Genomic DNA, 14191 nt, shown 5'->3' on the forward strand with positions numbered 1-14191 from the left:
ATGATCTCAAGGAACTCAACTTAGGTACAAGCAAGGAACCAAAGCCTATCTTCGTAAGTGCATTATTAAGTACAGATGAGATAGAGGAGTATTATCAGCTGTTGTTAAAGTACAAAGACGTCTTTGCCTGGACTTACAAAGAAATGCCCGGCCTGGACCCTATCATCGCTGTTCATCATCTTGCGGTCAGGCCTGGAACACGACCGATAAAGCAAACTCAAAGACGCTATCGATCTGAGCTTATCCCACAAATCGAGGTCGAGATCGACAAGCTAATCGAAGCAGGCTTTATTCGAGAAGTGCAATACCCTAAGTGGATCTCCAACATCGTCATTGTCCTTAAGAAATCAGGACAAATACGTGTTTGCGTAGACTTCCGGGACCTCAACGATGCTTGCCCAAAGGATGACTTCCCCTTGCCAATCATTGAAATCATGGTGGATGCAACCACTGGCCATGAGGCATTATCATTCATGGATGGCTCTTCTAGGTACAATCAAATTCGCATGGCCCTCGAAGACGAGGAACTAACAGCCTTTCGTACTCCAAAAGGTAACTACTGCTACAAGGTGATGCTCTTTGGTCTAAAAAACGCTGGAGCTACGTATCAACGCGCAATGCAGAAAATCTTCAATGACATGCTACACAAAAACGTAGAATGTTACGTAGATGATGTGGTGGTTAAGACGAAGAAAAGATCAGACCACTTGAAGGATCTGCGAATAGTGTTCGAAAGGCTGCGAAAATACAACCTCAAGATGAACCCGTTAAAGTGTGCGTTTGGCGTCACCTCTGGAAAATTCCTCGGCTTCATCGTCAAGCACCGTGGTATTGAAGTAGACCAATCAAAGATCAAGGCCATTCAAAGCATGCCCGAGCCAAGAAACCTGCATGAGCTGAAAAGTCTACAAGGACGGCTAGCCTTCATCAGACGCTTCATTTCCAACCTCGCAGGGCGTTGTCAACCGTTTAGTCGCCTTATGAAGAAAAATGTTCCATTCGTATGGGACAAAGCATGCCATAATGCTTTTGAAAGCATAAAGAAATATTTGTCAAGTCCACCTGTCCTGGGGGCACCTGTGCCCAGGAAACCACTCATATTGTATATTGCTGCTCAGGAAAGTTCAATCGGAGCACTCTTGGCGCAAGAGAATGAATCCCAAAAAGAAGGAGCACTTTACTACCTCAGTCGAACTCTCACCGGCGCTGAGTTGAACTATTCCCCAATAGAAAAGATGTGCCTCGCTTTGGTGTTTGCCATTCAGAAACTCAGACATTACATGCATGCTTACACCATCCACTTGATTGTTAAAGCCGACCCTGTCAAATACGTTATAACTAAGCCAGTCTTGACAGGGCGACTCGCTAAATGGGCTTTGCTTCTTAATCAATATGAGATCATCTACGTCCCAGCTAAAGCCGTCAAGGGACAAGCGCTAGCAGACTTCCTTGCCGATCATCCAATCCCGACTGATTGGAAAATCTCAGACGACTTGCCTGACGAGGAGGTGTTCTACATCGACATCTTCCCGACATGGACGATGTTCTTCGACGGATCCGCACGAGCAGATGGAGCGGGGGCAGGAGTAGTATTCATGTCGCCACAAAGGCAAATACTACCTTACTCCTTCCAACTGAATGAGCTATGCTTCAACAATGTTGCTGAGTACCAAGCATTGATCATCGGGCTCCAAATGGCGATCAACATGGAAATCACAGCTCTTGAGGTATATGGCGATTCCAAGCTCATAATCAATCAACTCTTAACTGAATATGAGGTAAGGAAAGATGATCTCGTCCCATACTTTCGGCTAGCGACCCAACTGCTACAAAAGTTCGAAGCTGTGACACTAGAACATGTGCCAAGAAAGGAAAATCAAATGGCAGACGCTCTCGTCAATCTAGCCTCGAGTATGACACTAGGAAAAGATGAAGTTGCAGACGTGCCAGTTTGCCAAAGATGGGTGATTCCGCTCGTTAATGAAATGTCACTAGATGATACAAATGTCATCTCAGTACTTCTAGTCGATGCTGAAGAGTGGAGACAGCCGCTGATCGACTACTTAGAGCACGGAAAGCTTCCAGATGATCTTAGACACCGTTCCGAAATACGTCGACGAGCACCTCGCTTCCTTTACTACAAAGGAACACTCTACCGACGCTCTTTTGAAGGAGTGCTCCTGAGATGCCTAGGTGAGGAAGAAGTTAATCAAGTCATGGAAGAAGCACATTCAGGTGTGTGTGGGGCACATCAGTCTGGACCAAAGCTACATTTCCGGCTTAAAAGGATGGGTTACTACTGGCCGAGCATGGTGAAGGACTGCCTGGAACACGCCAAAAGGTGCCAAGCCTGCCAATTCCACGCCAACTTCATACATCAACCGCCTGAACCATTACACCCTACAGTTGCTTCATGGTCGTTCGACGCATGGGGATTGGACGTTGTAGGACCAATTACGCCAAAGTCATCTGCAGGGGAAGCTTACATCCTAGCTGCAACAGATTACTTCTCCAAGTGGGCTGAAGCCATACCTTTAAGGGAAGTAAAAAAGGAAACTGTTGTTCGTTTCATCAAGGAGCATATCATCCACCGATATGGGGTGCCTCGCTACATTATCACTGACAACGGAAAGCAGTTCTCCAACCGACTCGTGGACGAGCTTTGCGACAAATACAAGTTCAAGCAGCACAAGTCTTCCATGTATCATGCTCCGGCCAACGGCCTCGCGGAAGCATTCAACAAGACGCTGTGCAACCTCCTGAAAAAGGTAATCGGCCGAACAAAGAGAGACTGGCATGAAAGAATAAGTGAAGCACTTTGGGCATATAGGACTACACATAGGACTCCTACCCAAGCTACACCTTATTCTCTTGTATATGGCGTAGATCTGTTCTACCGCTCGAAAGTCAAATTCCCTCACTAAGGATGGCTATACAAGAAGGCTTGACTGATGAAGAAAATGCAAAGTTGCGCCTTCAGGAGTTGGAAGCACTGGATGAGAGAAGGCTCGAAGCTCAACAACACTTGGAATGCTACCAAGCACGGTTATCCAAGGCATTCAACAAGAAAGTCCGCCCAAGGTCTTTCCAAGCCGGAGATCTCGTGCTGGCATTGCGTAGGCCTATCATTACAACTCATAAGACAAAAAAGCAAGTTCACATCAAAGTGGGATGGACCCTACGTAATACAAGAGATCTACACCAATGGCGCCTACTTAATCATGGCAGAAGACGGGTTGAAGATCGGCCCCATCAACGGCAGATTTTTGAAGCGCTACTACCCCTAAAGCAAATGCACCACGCTCTTGGCCCGCAAGAGCATAAACTGTGTACGGCAAAATCATCAAAAAAAAAAACCATCACTCATTTGAACTACGTTATGACTTGATCTCTTCTTTGGAAGAGTACGTAGGCAACTTGAAACTTCAAAACTTCAAGTACAGTCACATCAAAATAAATAAATAAATGTTTTATTAAAGAAAGTCAATTTTATTACAAAAAAAAAAAAAGAAAAAAAAGTACATACGTTGTTATGTGTTAAAAAAAAAATAAATAAATAAATAAACGTATACATGATAGAGTGGGTCTTTCTACACTTAAAATCCGTGCTGAATCATGGAAAACATAAGTCGAGATCCTCAAAAAGAGGAGCCCAAATGCAAGGCCCATCCCTTCTTAAACACACATTGTTTTGAGCTTGCTGTACAAGGAGCTCTGCTTCCTCCCCCCAAGCTCAGGCCCGGCCCTCAAAGCCCAATCCGCGTTTTCTGCTTCATCCACGCCATCGCAAGAACCCTCACCACCGAATTCATTCTCCACAGAACCTTCGATGTGCCTTCTACCCAATTGATCAGGGACTGTCTGATTCAGACCACCTTCGAGGAAGCAGAAATTCGAAGACGCCGTCGCCGCCTTGAATTCGCTGCTCTGCGACCACTACTCCTCCGCCTCTCGGTCCCTCCGGAAACTGTTCTACGACGTCGTTTGCAGAGTCGCCCCCGTGTTGAAGGGACTGAAAGCAACTGGTTATCCACCTTTTATGGAGCAATTAGCATCTGGTGCAATAGCTGTTGAATCAAGAGTGCAGGTGGATGGCAAAGTTGTGACAAGTCGTGGACCTGGTACTACCATGGAGTTTTCTGTTGCACTGGTCGAGCAATTGTATGGGAAAGAAAAAGCTGATGAAGTTTCTGGGCCACTGGTGATGCGGTCCAACCATGGGGATGAATATGTCATAACTGAGCTAAACCCAGTTGAGTGGACTGCCAGTGATTCCCCTAAAATTCTTGTACCCAAAGTTGTTGCACAGAAGGTGTTTGATAAAGAGGTAGTCCTCTCCACTCCTTGCCATTTCACCGCCCAGCCGATGACGGAGGAAGAGCACAAGCTTTTCTTGCTTGGATTGCAGAAAGTAGGGAAAGGAGATTGGAGAGAGATCTCAAGAAACTTCGTGAAGACTCGCACCCCGACTCAGGTTGCCAGCCACGCACATAAGTACTTTCTGCGCCGGAACAACCACAATCGTCGGCGCCGCAGATCTAGCCTCTTTGACATCACCACCAATTCACACCGACCCCACAAACCTGGTCCTTGAGCTTGCTCATTCCTCTTCTCAGCTTCTCAATCCCCAGCTTCCGGAAACTCGAGTCCACCGTCCCCTTCCTCTTCACCGCAGTCCAATGCTCGCGTTGGGACATGGACAAAGGGTCACGGAATGAAAGTCACAGTCGAGCTTGCCACTCATCTGCAATCCGAGATGCAAATGTGGTTTCTGCAGTTTGTTGAGAAGGCGCTGGATGCCAGTTTTCGTGTGTTTGGAGAGTGCGCTGCTGATGGCGGTAAACTGCCAATCGACTGTGGCTCCATTGCAGCTGTTCTTTCGCAGTTGAAGCGAGTGAACGAGTGGCTGGATCGAGCCGTCTCGAAAAGGAATGAACTGAAACAGGGTTACAAAAAAAAAATTGTCGACATTAGAGAGGAAATTCTACGCAAGAGAAGAGCGGGGAAACTGCCAGGCGACACAACTTTTGTCTTAAAATCTTGGTGGCAATCGCATTCTAAGTGGCCTTACCCGACAGAGGAAGACAAGGCCAGATTGGTGCAGAAGGTGTTGAAAACCAACGTGGCGTCCCTCTGTGAACTTAACATGCTCAAGAACCTTACTGGGTCTGCAATGGCTGGAGCTCTCGGTGGCTTCAATGCACATGCCAGCAACAACATCCACTAACTACCTCCAAGCTCGACTCAAGCTATCTTCGTTCTTCGTCCATGCTCTCCATTCTGCCCATCTACCCCAGTAAGATCTTCATGCTGCTGTATGGGCAGTTTGTCTCTCTCTAAGGTTGAGCAGCGCGGCCTTCTCCCTTCGATCATCGACCTCCGCCATGGCTGCTGCCTCTGAATGTGATGAACAAAACCAAAGTTTGTCAACTCACACCCAAAGACCTCATCCATCTTCTTGCCTCTGCTGCTGCATTTGAATTGGAGGAGAACTTCAACGACCGCTGTCAAACGACTAGCCGATCGTGAAGCTCGACGCTTTGCACTACCTCTGAGCACGGACACCTCTTCCTCCTCCGTCTTCTCTTGAACTCGGCCTGGGTTTTCACCCACAAACCTAGCCTTGCAGAGCACCATATATATATAAAAAATAAATAAATAAATAAACAAAATAATAATAAAGAAGAAAAGTATTGATGGTGCCAGGCGCACCGAGAGCAATTGTACAGAAAGAAAAAAAAAAAAAAAAAAAAAAGATGATGCATGCTACTATTAGCAAGTCAAAAGAAAAAGGAAAAGGGGAAGCAATGATGAAGGTAAAAAAGAAAAATAATAATAATAATAATAATAATAATAAAAAAGGGGACACGCCAGTCTGGAAAGAAGAAGAAAAGGTGGAATCTTGGTGGATCAACACCACCGAAAGCAAAGAAAAGAAAAAAAAAATAATAATAAATAAAATAAAAAGGAATGATGATGGACGGCATCAAGTGAAAAAAAAAAAAAAAAAAAAAAAAAAACATCTTGATGATATATATGTTTTATCTATATTTAGCACAATACACTGAATAAAATAAAGCATGTCCATTGATCTCCGAGAAATTACAAGTGCGTACAAAAAAAAAAAAAAAAAAAGATGGAGCTTTCACAAAGGATGTTCACGTGAAGCCCCATTACTTAGCAAAACTCTAGGAGCGGGAGGCATCGAAGCAGGAGGCATCGAAGATAGATCATTCGAGGCCTCAATACTTGGTGGAACGCTGGATGACCCAGGAAAAAGGTGCCTCTGGAGATAAGCCGCAAACCTTTGACGGTCATTTTGAATCCGACCTTCAGATTCTTGCAGCTCATCAAGCTTCCTCTTCATGCCCGTCGAATAGTTATTTGCAAGCACGTGCAAACTTCTATTCTCGTACTTAAGCTGTTTGATCTCTTGCTTGAGATTTTCCACCTCTGCCATCAACGATTCAACTTGACGGGAGCGAGCAAGTAGGCGTTGGCCCATGTTGGACACAGAGCCCGCACACTGAACGCTGAGAGCTAGGGACTCTTGAACGGTCAACTCATCGGACCGTCCTGAAAGCAGCCTACTATCTTTAGGAGTGAGGAGGTTCCTAGCTACTATCGTAGTTGTTGTTGCATCCGTCATCATGGAGTCTTCACCTGTAAGAGGACCATTAGAAGATAAGAAAGACGGGCACCATACCTTAGCCTGATGCGGCGCAACCGGATCGCTGCTGAGACTCAAATCTAAGCAAAGGTTAGATGGGTTAGCCATTTTTCAAAGGTGTTCAAAGAGAATGGTGGATGGAGTTAAATCTCAAAGGGCCGGAGACGATTTTCAAGAATGGCCAATCTTCAAAGTGTGCATGTTAGAGGTGATCGATACCTCTATAAAAAGCCAAGGCGACACGACCACCAATTCAAAAAACCGGAATTTCCTGCGTAAAGTTCGGCGACGCTCTCTCGGCTTTTCAGAAAACGCATTCAACTTTGTCAAAAGATCTCTGACAAAGTTGAAAACACGTGGAGGTCATCATCGCAACTACACATTTTTGCCGACAAGCGTGAAGTTCGGCGACGCTTTCTCTGCTTTTCAGAAAACACGTGCAACTTTGTCAAAAGATCTCTGACAGAGCCGCATCCGCACTACTCCTTGCCGTTCAGAAATCGAAGAGGCGTTTCTTCAGAAATCGAAGAGGCGATAGCTCAGAAATCAAAGAGGCGTTCGTTCATAAATCGAAGAGTCATCACTCTGATTTGCTGGGTCAAAACTTTTGTCGACAATGGTAAAAGAACAGTACCACCACTTGCTATCCCTATATATGTCGACCTTCATCTTTTATGGCAAGACAGACCTGCAAAAAAAAAAAAAAATGCCTAACTCTTCCTCACCTCTGGGGCGCACTCCCAGCAAAGCCTCTCGAAATACTCAATTTTTTCTTCTTCCCCGAACAAGACACCAGATGCCTGGAGTACAGATGAGGCAGGAGGAAACGGTAGATCGAAGCATGTAGAGACAAGCACAACAAATATATGTGCTGATTCATTCGCTGCTTCTTCAAAAGCAAAAGTATCTCATATCATCAAGGGCGAAAGCAAAGGTATCTCATATCATGCTTTTTCCCTGTCTTTTCCTTTGCCCTTGTTCTCACCTGCCAAGACAAGGACAGAGAAAGCAATATGTCGGAACCTCCACTCAAACTTGCGCTGCCACCAAGAAGTGATGGTCCATTCAAATGCAAGGTTTGCATTCCACTCCTGCATCAGAGGACAAATACTACAAGAGAATATGCTAAACCTGCATAAGGAAATACCACTTCTGCAAAGGGAGCAAGTAAGGCAAGTGAAAATGATACATCGAAGCATGTGGAGACAAGCACAACAAATATATGTGCTAATTCATTCGCTGCTTCTTCGAAAGCAAAGGTATCTCATATCATGCTCTTTCCCTGTTTTTTTCTTTGTCCTTGTTCTTACTCGCATGGCAAAGTGAAAGAAGCAATCAGCCGGCACTTGGAGTCAGTCTTTCGATCTGGAACCGACTGCCTGGAATCTATTCCCTGGTTGCTTACCTAGCGTTGCTCTCGAGTAGTCATCTTCAACGGTTGATACACTTCCAGAGAAGGGACCACTTCTGCAAAGGGGAGCAAGTAAGGCAAGTGAAAATGATACATTGAAGCATGTGGAGACAAGCAACAACTGCATATGCTGAGCTATCCTCTAACCCTCTTCAATACGAATTGGAGAGATTGAACAAAGAAACAGAAAAAATGAGTAAGCTCAGACCTTCGGAGGAGACCAAAAGAATCCTGCTGCCCAGTTCAAGAGTAGCACAAAGGAAAATCAACGATTGGAGGAAACCAAAAGAATCCTCCAGCCCAGTTCAAGATTAAGCCTGTGGAAAATCAACGATTGGAGGAAACCAAAAAATCTTCCAGTCGAACTCAAGATCAAGCCTCTATGGCCCTTGAAGAAATTTCCAGCCCAATTCAAGATCAAGCCCCGACGGCCCTTGGGTTGACATCTACATTAAAGGACTTCAAAACGCATCTTCTACACGTGACAAGCACATGTCTACGACGCGCCTTGAAGTGGGGGCATTTGTAGACATCGAAATTTCGGTGAAATAAATGTTGACCAATAATTAAAATTTCAACGCTCACGTGTCACATAAATTTTACATGTAGCGTGTGACTTAACGAAAAATCGAAATAAATTGGAAAAGTCATCAAATAGGACACGTGTCAATACCTGGCAGAAATGATTTATTTCATCTGATTATTTAAATCCAAAAATCAAGTTTTGGAATTCTATAAATAGGAAGCCAAGACATTCAAAAAAAGAAAGAAAGAAAGAAAGAAAGGAAGAAAAGAAAGAAAGGAATTTACATTACACCAAAACTTTGAAGCTTTGAAACTCTAAAGCTCTCAAGCAAATCTCGAAGGACCAAGAAAGCTATCTTCGTTCTTCGTCAAATCTGAAGAGAAGTGTTCATCATTCATCATCCGTTCATCCTAAGATCAAGCCCCAACGGCCCTTTGGATCAACAACCTCAACAAATCCACACATCCAATCGTTTCTTCAAGATTAAGCCCAAAAGCCCTTGAAGATCCGCTCATCCATCAACCTTCAAGATCAAGCCCAAAAAGCCCTTGAAGAAATCCATACACCCAGCCTTCAAGATCAAGCCCAAAAGCCCTCGAAGATCCGTTCATCAACTGTTTATCCCTAGATCAAGCCCCGACGGCCCTTTGGATCAACAGCTCATCCACAAACCTACACCCTACGAAGATAGAATCAGAGGATCAAATTACAAAGAGATTGTAACCCCAAAATCATTAAACACAAAAATATATATTTTGTACACGTATTCTTGTTTCTTGTTTCAGGAATTTTCCGTGTTTACAGTTTTGTTTTCGTTTTTTCTTTTTTTTTTTTTTTTTTTTTGGTTCTTGAGAGGGTCTTCTTGGGTAAATCCAATTAAATTAAACAATCAGTTGAGTTTCTTCAGTACAAAAAAAGGCAAAATATAGAATATTTGAAAAGAGGGGAAAAGTTTTTTCAGCCTTCGAAAAAAGGCTTCTAGAATTCCAAATTCTCCTTTCAATAAACCAAAAAGGGGTTCCCAATTTCCTGTGTTGCTTAATAAGATAAATTGCTCTCCCAATCACCCTTAAAAACCTCACATCGGAGAGGGCAGTTTTATGTTTTTCGTCCCACCTTTACTCATGCATGTAAAAGGGATGTGAACAAAGAAATTCGCTCACCCAAACCAAGCATGACCCAGCTAAATAGTGTTGGAATGTGATTATGATAACATGGTTTGCACAATATGCGTAATCATGTGTGAAAGTACAGTTGTATTCAACGGGTGAAGAATACAACTCCTCTAAAAAGGTTATTTCATCTCTATATATTCACCAAATCCCTTTCTTATCAGAGCAATTCAATGCCAACGTACAATTGTTCTCACTCTCTTATTCATATCCTCATGCCATACTGTGATGGATATTCTAAACGAGACATCGGTTTCCTGCCCAATTTCCATCAAATAGTCACTAGTAGGAAAAACAACTTGCACAACGACAAAACAAGAAAGATCAACAATATACAAGAAGCAAAGTTATTAACGTATAGTACCTCAAATCCGCATTCAGATTACGAAAAAAATTATGATTTGCCTCGATGTCAAATAAACATGTCTACAGGAACTTCTCCGTGAGAGAACCTAGTTATCTTCTTATGAAAACAACGGATCGAGACCTAAGGTCCTTGTATCGAAGCACCAAGGACAAAAACGTTGTCAATGCCTGAAATGCCTCACGTTTGTGAAAAGAAGTGCAACTCCATACTCGTTGCAGCAGTCTATAGCATCCCCATCTCTAATGCTCCCACCGGGTTCTGTGATTACACAAACTCCGCTTTGGCAGGCTTCTTCCACTGCATCTTTCCATGCTGCTTGTAAAACGAGCATCATTCAGATTATTATAGAGGTACTTCCATGTATTTTCAGTTTAGCATAAGAAGAAAGTGATTTCGTTGAACTTGGTCTTGCGCTCCACTGTTAAATAACATAAATAAAAGTTGATGCATGATCTTGTAATTACCGAATGGGAAGAAGCCATCACTGGCCAAAGCTGCACCCTTAACCTCTTCTCCAGCTTTCTTCAAGGCTTTTCTTAAACTCTCCAGGCGGTTAGGCTGCCCACTCCCCATGCCCAGCATGCAGTTATTCTGCTCATAAGTCAAGGATCAGATATTTGTCCGAAAGTGCAAACCCTCAAAATAGCCTACCGAAACTATATTAAATGTGAGAGCGCGGGGTAAAACAAAGAACGACAACCTTTGTTATAACAATTGCATTGCTTTTAACATGCTTGATGCACAACCATGCGAATTCTGCATCAGCAAGCTCACTTTCTTGTGGAGCCTTCTCAGAAACAGCTTTGAACTGTATATCTTGGGGGGTCAAATCATCCGAGTCCTGGGCTAACCACCCACCACCAACCTGTCTAGGTGAAAGCTTTCCCTTCTCATTTTTCCTTGCCTCAAGGATCCTTAGAGTCTTTGATTTTCCGCGGAGGATTTCAAGCGCCTTCTTTGTGTACTTGGGTGCAACCACAGTCTCGTAAAACATCCGAGCTTCACCATCTGTGGGGCTTCTAAACTCTTGGATTTCCTTAGCAAGAGCCTAGAAACACAAAAAAAAATTGACTTATTTAGGAAACGGAGAAACTGAAAAACAGGCACATATATTACCAAGTTAAACTTCTGAAGGCTAGCCTTTCAGAATAAATCAGTTGGCATTCAAGTTCACCACGGTGCCAGAACTTGAGTGCAGTTCAACAGCGAACAACATTTTGGGAAGTGCATGGTAATCACAATCTCATTTCATATCATAAATTCAGGTCGGATCCCAAAACTCCAACTCACCTCATCAACCTCGATGTTGAACGATACAATGCCACCAAAGGCACTCACGGGATCTGCTTTGACAGCAAGCCTGTATGCTTTTCAAGAATATCATCACGTGAAGCTGTGTCCACAAGGATTTGTATGCTTTACAACTACACAGGTAGGACTCTGAAACTCACACAATTCCAAGCCGCATCGGCATCTAAATAGTTATTATATGACATTTCCTGCATGCGGAAACTAAAAGGTTTAAAGCCGATGAGATCTGGTTAATTTGTAAACATTCAAAACAGAGCCCAACAATTCAAATATTTTGCCTCCCAGCAATTAGCATTCAGAATATCAGAGAACTCCAAACATGGTGCTACCATGCTGCTGTCAAAAATTAATATTGGAAAGCAAATATGTTAATGAACTCACTCCTTTCAACAACATGCTACTTCCAATGATTTGCATGTCCACAACAACAACAACAACAACAAAGCCTCATCTCACTAAGTAGGGTCAGCTATATGAATCATAAAACGCCACTGCGCTTGGTTTTGTGCCATGTCTTCCGTTAGATCCAAGTAGTCCAAGTCTTTTCTTAGAGTCTCTTAGTGGGTGTATATTCCAATCTTGATCGATACTTTCAAATAAAAAAGTATCAAGGTTTCCTTATCAACCTAAATGCCACTAAAGATTCAGAAAAATAAGGATGCATGGTCATCACTATCAATTCCTTACTTTAAGTGGAGTCCAATAGCTAAAGGAAGATGTCTATCTTACCTTCCCATGGTGTCAGATAGCAGTTGCAATACCCCCAGCATTCACCTCAGAAAGACTCTTGTCAACGTAGAATGCAGCCCTCTGATGAGAAGGGGACTTTTGAGCAACATAGGCACCGTTAAGCTCTGAAGGAATTTCTCTTGCAAAAACAGAAAAAAAAAAAAAAAAAAAAAAAAAAAAAAAGAAAGTAAAAGAAGTTTGTCAATCAACGCATCCCATCACAAAAGGGCGACACAAGAAAATTAGTTTTAAGTACAATTTCAAAGAATGTACTGTCTATGGGGTCCAACACACCCCCCCCCCCCCCAACAAAACAAAAAGAAAACCCACCCGTCCCCATGGTCTTTGTACCCCCTCCCTCTCTCTCACCATCCCCGAAGGTAATTCCTCGCGCTATATCATGAACATCAAAATGGTGCATTATTACAATCTTCTTGATGAAACTCCCTCTTCTCTCTTAAAGGTCATTTTCCGCTTACTCCTAATTCATTTTTATGAATCTAAAATTGTTTGCTCAATAAATTGCATCCTACTTGACGATTTGGCATGTTAATTCTGACTCTAATGTCTACTTAGATATTAAATTCACAAATATATAAATAAAAGTAAAGCTATAATCCTTGTCTTATCAAAGTAAATTTATAACTAAAAACATGACCATCAAAGACGTAATACCTTCAGAAGTCTGCTTCCAAAGCCATTCTGAAACTGCAGAATCATAAGAAGCAACATGCTGGAAAGCCTTCCATGCAAGCTTCCTTCGGAAATGTTGATCATCCTTGTCTCCCTTAAGAAATTCTAGAAGTGCAAGATAGTCTTCTGAATCAACCACCACCAAGACATCTTTGTGATTCTGTTTGACAAACATATTTAACTTGGAACATCAGATAAAGATAATGAGACAAATTTAGGTACTACTAGTGATACAAGGATTGTGTTTGAGAAAGCAGATTATGGGCGATATATTGAACAATAAAAATAAAAAAAGATGTCCCAGCATTAAACAAAAATAAGCAGTAATATAAGGATCGTGTTAAAAATGTATGTCACATTCCCTGTTAGGCCAAAAGCAGAATCGATATGTTTCATTGTTTCTCGGATCAATATGTATCAAGATTTCTGCAGATGGTGTTGGATTGAATACTAGCACCAAGGATGCAGCACAGAGTTCATATCTAGATATCTACTAAATGAGATTCACTTGGATAAATAAAACGAGAGAATTACGAAATAGCAAGTTCAATGAGAATATTTGGTTCATGACAATGATTCTGAAAAGCAAAACCTATTATGATTTATAAAATTATAGAACAACAATATGCTACCATTTCCATTCAGATAAACAACCTTTGCAGCTGCTCTTTTCATGGCAGGACCACCAATATCTATATTCTCAATTCCGTCTTCAAAATCTATTCCTCCCGTTGAAGTAACTTTGTCGTAAAAGGGGTATAAATTCACCACAACCACATCAATTGTACCTGTACAAATATTTTGAAGTAAATTATTATTGTTACAATATATTCTCACAAAGAGAGAATGAGAGTGTGTGTGTGTGTGTGTGTGTGTGTGTGTCGTGCAAGCATGGTAAAAGAATTCACAGCAGAAACTCACCAATTCCATGTTTACTAAGAGCTTCCATGTGATGCGTTTCGTCTCTTCTAGCAAGAATACCCCCATGTACGTTAGGGTGTAAAGTTTTTACACAACCATCAAGCTGCAACACAATCTTAGTCATGTTTTAATATGCATACCAGAGTTAATATGCCCAACATTAAATATTTCATAAAGTGATGGATGAGATACGTAATTTCCAGAGAAAAATAACTTGCCTACCATCTGTTTGGGCCCAAAATAATATTATTGGGCCGAGTGTAAGTTTATGTTCGGCCCAAAGCTGTTTCAAATATACTATGGGCTGCCTGGTGGTCTCGGGCCATTCAACAAGGATGGTCGAGTCCTATCACAAGAAGGAGTAGTTCAGATGAGCAAAGGGGTCAAAGAA

General features: G+C 42.5%; 1 pseudogene across 1 annotated transcript; it reads right to left on the bottom strand.

Moving 5' to 3' along the window:
* Window positions 1–10144: 10144 nt before the first annotated feature.
* On the bottom strand, window positions 10145–13926 carry LOC137744466 (uncharacterized; annotated as a pseudogene). The gene is made up of 8 exons (XR_015954294.1): window positions 13801–13926; window positions 13534–13667; window positions 12862–13039; window positions 12187–12325; window positions 11437–11645; window positions 10847–11194; window positions 10611–10737; window positions 10145–10458 (listed from the first exon to the last, which is right to left on the bottom strand). The product of XR_015954294.1 is annotated as an uncharacterized LOC137744466 (transcript).
* Window positions 13927–14191: the final 265 nt, after the last annotated feature.

Source organism: Pyrus communis, chromosome 12 (assembly GCF_041283825.1).
Source record: "Pyrus communis isolate YQ-2024b chromosome 12, ASM4128382v1, whole genome shotgun sequence".
Taxonomy (NCBI): domain Eukaryota; kingdom Viridiplantae; phylum Streptophyta; class Magnoliopsida; order Rosales; family Rosaceae; genus Pyrus; species Pyrus communis.